The following is an 8,078-nucleotide window of genomic DNA, read 5'->3' as shown; positions in this document are numbered from 1 at the left end:
AATAGGTTTTGGTTTTTTATTAGCCAAGATTCCTTGGCTATAAATCAGGCTCAGACTCCTTTTTTGTGAGCTTGATCTAGATGCAAATTGAGGAACGATGACTTAACACATTTGTAATAACTTGCAGTTGGGGGTCAGGGGTCACTTTCCACATGGATCACATATGGTTTGAAGTTGTTTGCATCAGCCTACAAGATCTCATCATGGTGAACTTGGCATTCTTACAAGCTTACTGGGCGGTTATTTGTTTCTTTTTGGAGCAATCTTGTGAAGCATCTCCCATTCTGAACACCCTCAATTCCCCCTGACTATGCAGGAGGTTCTCGGCCCCTTAGGTTTATGCACCTCCAGCATAAAGAGCTCAATCTTTATGTTGTAGCAGTTTAGTGGATTAGCCTGGTACTGCAAAGTGGATAGCTACAAAACATGGCCTTCCTCTTCAAGATTCTAGTCATAATAGATTGGTTGTCAGGTGAATATAATCTTGGATGTATGCATATATTTACTTTGTCCAGTGAAGACTTTCTGAAACAAGAGCAGGTTTCAGAGTAGCAGCCATGTTAATATGTATTTGCAAAAGGAAAAGGAGTACTTGTGGCACCTTAGAGTAACAAGTTTATTTGAGCAAAAGCTTTGGTGAGCTACAGCTCACTCCATCAGATGCATCTGATGGAGTGAACTGTAGCTCACAAAAGCTTATGCTCAAATAAATTTGTTAGTCTCTAAGGTGCCACAAGTACTCCTTTTCTTGAAACAAGAGCCTATCAGCAGCTCTGTGATATGTTGTTTGGTATTTTTCCTAAAGAGTCATAGAAGCTCACAGGCACATCTTCCCTCTGTGTTAATAATAGAAAAATCTATATGTGATGTGTTGTCCATTGCTACTATCTAAGCTGTTCTGTGGCTCCTTGAAACTTCTGCCACTTGCATGAACGTGATCCTTGCTGAAACCTCATTCACATTAGCTTGTGCTGTCTTGTTTTCTGTCTTCCCCATATGATTGCTCTGGATATCCTGCTGTCATCCTGGTCTATCATAAAATATATTGTATAGTTCCTTGTTCTAGAAGCAGGACAAGAGCCCAAACCTCTGCTCTGAGAGTATCTATAAAATGATCTCACTATTTGTATTTCAGCTAGAGTTGTAATGCAGTTAATATTCTTTTATACCTATTCATAGGAGAGCTCCTCCTAAAAAAGCTGTGCTTATTATACCACCAGTGTTGAACTATGGGATTTGTCTTCTCTTATACATTTTGCAATGCACGGTGGTTCCAATTTATCCCTGATATCAACCCATTCATATCAATGAAGTTGCACTAGGTCTGAGATTTGCCCAATGTGTCTAATGGGATTTTTCATTTTCTTGGCATTCTACATTATGGAGGTCTTGGGGAGACTGGATCTGTGGTTCTGGTGAAATCCTGTTTTCTTAATTTTAAGCACATTCATATTTTAGATGACTTGTGTGGTTTTTGTGGTCCCATTGACTTGTTTTTTGTACTGCCCAGGAGCAATTTATGCAAGTTCCTGCCCACATATTCTTGACTTTTCAATAATAATATTTTAGCAGTTAAATGGTACTTTACATGTCCAAAGGGCTGATTCACCACTACATTACTCTAGTTTTACACTGGTTCAATCCATCAAAATGTTCCACAGTGTCAAAGTGGGATAACACAACAATGAATCAGATTGCAAGCTCCAAGGGGGAAGGATCATGTTTTTTCTGGGCGTGTTCAGTCTCTAGCATCATAAAGAGACTCCACCCCTGATTTGAGCCTGTAAATCCTACAATATAAATAATATTAAATTAATCCTGATAACACCATATCAGGTAGACACCCAAGTATTATCCCCATTTTAGAACTGAGAAAACGGAGAGATAAAGTGATTTGTTTCAAGCCACAATTTTTATAAGTGGGAAAATCTCCAGGCTCCCAGGCCATGATCATCCTTTTGGTGGTGATAGTTGGGAAACAGTGTAAGGCTGCTCTGGCTATGTTCAATATTCCCAATTGGTCTTCTAAGAAGTAATGTATTGGACCAACAATTGATGTTAATTGAATACTGTATTCTACTTCTAGAAACACAAGAGTTGCCACAGCAGATCCAACCATCAAGTCCATTACTCTCTTCCAGACAGCAACCAGCAAAAGAAGATGCCTTAGAGGAAACTGTGAGAAACCCTGCAGCAGGCATTTTATGGCACAACCCATCCTAATGGAAAGTTTCATCCTAACTGTCATGGTGCGTGACTCATCACGATGGCGCTTCCTGCTGGCTGTCTTGGGAATTAGCTCTGCACCCTCTTCTGGTGATGCCTCCCCAGTATGACTTCTGCTCTGGTACTCGCGTCACTCCCAGGACCATGGTGTCCTCTTCAGTGACACAGTCCTACAGCTGTGTCACACTTTGTTCTCCCCCATTCCGGGGGAACTGCAATCAACTGTCCAGCTACTTTCTTCATTGGCAGCCGCAGCCACAGCCAACTGTCTGGCTACTTCCTCTGTGGTGAGGAAAGGGGAGGGGGTACCTGGGCCGGCCCACTACTCAGGGTCCCAGCCCAGGGACCCTGTAGATGGCAGCCACATGTGGTGTACCCTCCAACCTCTCCATACCTTTCCCTGGGCCACTTCCCCATGCCCCCCAGCACTTTCTTCATCCTTACCTCAGGTCTTCAGCCTGCTAGTCTTAGCAGCTAGCCAGGAGCTCTCTCTAGCTTTCCTGGTCCATGCTGGAATCACTGCTCTATCCAGGGTGATGGCATTCTTTCCTCCTGCTAGGAGCCTGACCTTACCTCCTCAAGTGCCAGGCAGCTACTGAACTCTGCTCTGCCCTGCAGCCCTTCTTTTATGAGCTTGTCAGGCCATGATTGGCTACTCCTCTCAGCCCCTTTCTAATTGGCTGCCTCCAGTGCAGCCTCCCTAGGGCTGCTTTTAGCCCCTTTTCTTCCAGTGAGGGGCAGCTGCCCCATTACACTAACCTCCCCAGTTAGATATTGGCTTATGCCCTGGAGCATAAAGATTAACATCCCTTGTAAACTTCTGAAAGTGGAATAATAAAAAAAATCTGTCTTTCAGCCCCCCAATGCACAAACCAGGCATACAAACATACAGAGGCTCAGATCCTGGACTGACTCCAGGCTCTTTGTGCTATTCCACTTATATAAAGGTTATCATAAACCTGGATGACCTGATCCCTGGAAGACATACTACATAGGCAACTCCATAGGTTTCAGAGTAGCAGCCGTGTTAGTCTGTATTCGCAAAAAGAAAAGGAGTACTTGTGGCACCTTAGAGACTAACAAATTTATTAGAGCATAAGTTGGTTTAGAGCTGCCACAGCAGCTTGTACAGCTGCCATGCACTCTTGTTAATCCTGTAGAGAGCATGCCCCCCCCCAAAAAGGGTGCATGTGTGTGTGCGCGCGTGATTTCTGTTACAGTAGAACTACAGTGCTGAAAGGGTTAATAATGGGTATGGAATGCAACTTTTTTATAGTCCCACTTAGGGCTATGCAGACAGCTTTCTTTATAAAAGAGAGAAAAAAAGAATTATATCTTCATTTCAACCTGGACTTAGTGGACAGGAAATAAGTATTTTTTCAGAGTAATAAAAATCACAACAAGCCAAAGACAAATTTAATTTGAAAGCATGTCAATGCAGTTCTTTTAAGAAAGAGTGACAACAGATTTAAAACTTGCTATCAAGTACTCAAAAGTGAGTAAGTGCAGATTCCCTGGGAGCTCATTAAACTCTGTTCAAGGAGAGATACCCAAGATGTTCCAGCTCAGATGGGCTACCTTTGTGCTTTCTTACACTGAAGAGATACTGCTGGTGGCATTCTTGTCTTGAGGCTTACAACTACTAGAGGAGGTTCTAAAAACATCAACATTTTCATTAAAGGGAGTTCTTTGATTTCCTAATTCAGATCCAAGCAAAATTAATTAGTGAAAAGTTACAAGTGCAATTTATTTATCGCAGCTCTTTTCATGCAGGTATCACACTTGACAGAACAAAATATTTACAAAAGGTGATCATGTATATAAAAATATGAAGCTCAATGAGATCCACAGGACACGTTAGAAAATACCCAACACACATAGGTGAACAGATTTTTCAGACAGCGCATTTTGGTTGAGTGTGTCTGGCTATGGAAAGAGGTTGTAAAAGTAACTGGATTAATTCAGAGTCTGAACACTGGTAGGCCATGTTGTAAGACCCTCCTATTTGGGAAAGATCTGACTTGATAATGTACAAATAGATTTTCTTTATATATGTGTATTCAACTGCAGCAGAACTGCCTACACCCAAGAAAGGGAGATGAGTGGAAGACCTCCTGAAATACTTTGAACTTCTTTATGGGAACCAGGGCAGTTAGCTTCAGCAGCTTGATAACATTTTGGCATAAATAGGCAAGTCTTTGAGGGCAAAATGGCTAGATTCCCCTGGAGAGTTTGCAATGGGAGGTTCATCAGTCAAGCCAATCAGTTCAGTCAATATTATATTCGCAGTTGGGGACAGAGGCGGAATACAAAAAAGGTCTAGGATGGTGGCAGGCAGACCTCTTGGAACAGGCTCATTTGAAGAGTGAGTATACAGGCAGAGGTAGCAGAAACAATATTAGTCATGCATGGGAAGGCCAAAGTGGATCTAAAATGGATCTTGTTAATTAAAGGGAAAGTGAACTCTTATGCTTGGCAGGAGTGGAAGACATTCTTCAGCTGTATTCTGTATACAGCCTTTGGGCATCAGTGAAAATAAACATGGTAGGAAGAAGGAAGAGTCCTATCTCCAACAGTAAGACTCTTTGGGTGTTCTTGGGTGGTGTTGCCTCTGATCAAGGTGTTTAGATACATCAGTTATAAACAGATAGAAGCTCTGCATCTCACTTGATAATCCTGGGCTAAAAGCTAGATATCTAAGAGATCACCAGGTAGATGGTAAGAGGGAGACAGAGATCTGATCAGAGTGGATTGCATGATCTTGCTAGTAGATGACCATTTAATTATTTTGCTCTCAACTTCCTTCTGTTTTTGAGCCACTTTATACATGTGCAGAGGCAGGCTTTACTAAATTAAGGGGAGAAAGCCAGTCTAAAGAAAGGTTTCAGAGTAGTAGCTGTGTTAGTCTGTATCAGCAAAAAAACAACAAGGATTCCTTGTGGCACCTTAGAGACTAACAAATTTATTGGGGCATAAGCTTTTGTGGGCTAGAACCTACTTCATCAGATGCATGGAGTGAAAATATAGGAGCAGGTATAAATACATGAAAGGATGGGGGGGGTTGCTTTACCAAGTGTGAGGTCAGTCTAACTAGATAAATCAATTAATAGCAGGATACCAAGGGAGGAAAAATAACTTTGGAAGTGGTAAGAGAATGGTCCATTACAGACAGTTGACAAGAAGGCGTCAGTAACAGTAGGGAGAAATTAGTATCGGGGAAGTTAAGAAGGCGTCAGTAACAGTATGGAGAAATTAACTTCCGATACTAATTTCTCCCTACTGTTATTGACGCCTTCTTGTCAACTGTCTGTAATGGACCATTCTCTTACCACTTCCAAAGTTATTTTTCCTCCCTTGGTATCCTGCTATTAATTGATTTATCTAGTTAGACTGACCTCACACTTGGTAAAGTAACCCCCACCCCCCGCCACATCCTTTCCTGTATTTATACCTGCTTCTGTATTTTCACTCCATGCATCCGATGAAGTTGGTTCTAGGCCATGAAAGCTTGTGCCCAAATAAATTTGTTAGTCTAAGGTGCCACAAGGACTCGTTGTTTAGACTAAAGAAAATTAGCATGAGAGCCAAACAGTCATTCTGGCTGCTGTGTGAGGCAGAAAATGATTGAGAAAACTGACAAAATCCTCAAAACAACTTAGAAATCTTACTATTCCACAGACTGGTCCAGTCTGTTCATATCAGATAAATGTCAAATTGTCCCCTCATTATGTTGTCCACAACAGCTACATAAAAACCTGCAGTGTCAAGACAAAACCAATATTTTTTTGGTCAAGAAACTTCATGAAGTTGTGGTTGTGTTATAAACAACAAACAGTAAAATTACAACTCCACATGTTCACAAACCTTCAACCCACCACACACAAATTTTGTAATCTCCATTAAGTTTTCTGTTATGAGTGGTAAAGAAGTGTGTTTCTCGGTCCAGAGAGCATTTTGAGTCCAATGAAACATTTGGATATACAAAAATATTTTAGTAAGATGACATAAATAAGTCTGCTGGTGTACAGACTAAAGAATTTTTCTTGTGAATTACAGATCACAGTTGCAACAGCACTAACATTTGACAAAAGTTGCCAAATACCTCCAGAAGAATAGAACAAAATTAAATAATGGCTAATCTGGTTCATATTTAATTGATGAGAAATACTGTGCAGCGTTCATGTATTAACATAATGTATCATAAGATTCTTTACCTCTCATCAAAAGGAATGGGTCTTAATGGGGAATTATAAAGGAGGACAATTATCCATAACAGTCTGTATGCTTTCTTTGGCTGAACTTTATGTATGCAGAGTCTGGATGAGCTCTCCCCTGACATCTAGTGGTGAGCTGTGGAAAAAGACTTCAGAAGCTGATCTCATTTTCATGGACACACCCACCTTGCCTAAGAGCTCAGCATGATAGGACTGCTTGCCCAAATGATCACTTGTGACTGGTGTTGGATCCCCAGTCTCATTGTTTTCGGGCAGAAGTAATAAAAGGTTGCTATCCTTGTTGTGTGAACTGAGGGCAGCAGAACTGTACCTGGCATATCCCAATGGAGGGACTCACCCTCAACTGAACAGCATTTGGTAGGCAGGGGACATGGGTTCCAAAGCCCAATGAGTTGAAAGAAGGTGGGGACAGGTACGTGTATCTGGTGGTATGGGCCCTATTTAAGGGTCCTAGACACTATTTGATCCATTCTCTCGCCACAGTATAATAAAAGAGCTAATTTAGACTCAAATGAGAGTCTTGTTATATGCTGCAGAGCTCAAATCACTGATACCTAGGGCTAAGTATTAGCCCTACTTTAGGACAGTGTCTCTATTGCAAGAGACTGCCTAGTGTACACCAGCAGTGAGGCTCCCCCACTAAGAGCTGAAATCTCTAAGAGCTGTGTTAAGTGTGTGGGTGGGCCCTGAAGAGCAGGCAGCAGAATGGCTGGTGGAGAGGCATGGTGGGTAGCTGGCAGAGAGGCATGGCAAGTGGCCAGCAGAGAAGCTGTTGGAGAGGGCCAGAGCAGAGCCCTGCAGTGGCGTGGCAATTGGCTGTTGGACTGACGAGCAAGTGCCCAAGCAATGCAGCTTGCAAGGTGCCTCCTTACCCCCCGCCCCACTGCCTTCCATACAGGGTGGGAGGTGAACTCGCAGATGAACCTCTGAACTCTGGGGCTGCAATGGCCGAGGACAGCAACTGTGAGCGGGGTACAGAGAAGGGATGGGCATGTTAAAGGGACTTTAGGGTTGCTGGACTTAAGACCCTGAGGGGAAAAGGACACTGCCTAACTTACTTCGGGCTGGGTCTTTTGCTCATGGTTTGAGCCCTAGTTGCAGGGTTTTCCCAAATCAATGCTTTTATTAAAAGTTTTTGCTACACTCAGACTCCGTGCTTGAGAGAGGGGAAGTATTGCCTCTTAGAAGTGCTCAGGGGGTGGTGTGTAATTATCTCAGGTCACTGGGTGGGGGCTCGAGTCGGTTTTGTGTTTTGTTGAAAAGGAACCCATAGATACTGAACCCAGCCCTTGTTGCTGCTGGCTTCACCTGGCAGAAGGGTTACATTTCTAGGACATGACCTATTGGAAACAGACATCCTTGGTTGAATTTTAAAAATGCCTGGACAGCTATTTAGATGGATTTTCAAAGGATACATCTTCTGAAACATCCTTCCTGGGTTTTTTTGTTTGTTTTTAAGAAAAGCTTTCACTGTCTTACTGGCTACAACGAGAACGAATATCAAAGAAATGAAGTTGATTGAAAGGCTGGTGCCAATTATAAATATAAATGCCAGAAGAGAACTAAAGTGTCTTCCTGTGCTTTAAAAAACAAACAAACAAACAAAACACTGTATTT

The 8,078-nt window shown here is 42.3% G+C and overlaps 1 long non-coding RNA gene across 1 annotated transcript; it reads left to right on the top strand.

Moving 5' to 3' along the window:
• The first annotated feature begins 2,685 nt into the window (after window positions 1-2,685).
• Window positions 2,686-3,397, top strand: LOC122458162. Its single transcript, XR_006278042.1, has 2 exons — window positions 2,686-3,233; window positions 3,327-3,397. It is a non-coding gene; the product is annotated as an uncharacterized LOC122458162 (long non-coding RNA).
• The last annotated feature ends 4,681 nt before the right edge of the window (window positions 3,398-8,078 follow it).

Source organism: Dermochelys coriacea, chromosome 11 (genome assembly GCF_009764565.3).
Source record: "Dermochelys coriacea isolate rDerCor1 chromosome 11, rDerCor1.pri.v4, whole genome shotgun sequence".
In the NCBI taxonomy this organism is placed as follows: domain Eukaryota; kingdom Metazoa; phylum Chordata; order Testudines; family Dermochelyidae; genus Dermochelys; species Dermochelys coriacea.
The sequence above is the reverse complement of the archived record's forward strand: the minus strand, read 5'-3'. Positions and strand labels throughout refer to the sequence as shown.